Below are 1,007 nucleotides of genomic sequence, written 5' to 3'. Positions count from 1 at the left end.
TGGCCCTCTTCATCCAATGGTGTCTGCGGACCCCAGCAGAGAGGTAGGTAAAGAGTTATTAAGTCATTTGAAATTGCTTTTAGCACTGCTGAAAAGTGGTTGGGCCATTTCAGGCCATAGCAGTGTGGCAGAATGCCCAACTGCCTACGTCAAGCAGTGTTTATAAATTAGAAATTACCAGCCATTTGGTTCCTTGCTGATCAGTCAGAGTCCCTGGAAGACTGTGCAGACATGCCTGGGGCAGAGTTGTTATTGGACCAAACAAAGCATAGCTCTTGGTTAATCAGTCACGATTTGTCTACCTGGTGTTATTGGAAGAGCTTGGGAAGTGGATGTCTCTTCAATTGCAGTGCTATGTGGCTAATTATTCCAACTAAAAGCAACCATTAAAATAGTGCTTCTGTAGTTTAATGGCCAAGCCAGAAAACTGATCATAAAATGCAAAGACAAAGATATTCCTATACAATTACCTTTAGATGTATTTCACTCATCTACTTTTTTAAAAAAGGTTTTTGAGCACCTACTATGTATCATACTAGCTCCCTCACTTTTTATTGAGCTCTTACTTGAGACCATATTAAATGCTCTGTGATGTTAACAGGTTTAATTTTCACAGCAACCCTAGAGGAAGTGATGCCTAATTATCCCATTTTATAGTTGAAAAAGCAGGGTCTCAGAGAGTTAAGCAAGTTTCCCAGGGGCCTCACAGCTGGAAAACCAGGGAGCTGTGACATTAATGCAGTAGACAGAGAGTCCATTCCTGCCTTTTAGATAGTGACCACAACTACCTTAAGATCTGCTTAGAGTTTCTGAGAATCTCCCTGGCCCAAGCCCAGGGCCAGACAATCTCTACAAGGTCCAACTTTTCTTCCTCAGGCTGTCGGGAGCAGATCCTAATCTGAAGTAATTGTTGCTCCCCAGCTGCCTCCCATCCTGGAGACACCCCAGAGTCCCTGCCACCCATAGCCTATGCTGAGGTCAAGCTGCCTCTCTCAGTTTCTCTCTCT

Source organism: Marmota flaviventris, chromosome 8, assembly GCF_047511675.1.
Source record: "Marmota flaviventris isolate mMarFla1 chromosome 8, mMarFla1.hap1, whole genome shotgun sequence".
Taxonomy (NCBI): Eukaryota; Metazoa; Chordata; class Mammalia; order Rodentia; family Sciuridae; genus Marmota; species Marmota flaviventris.
This window is presented reverse-complemented; position numbering follows the sequence as displayed.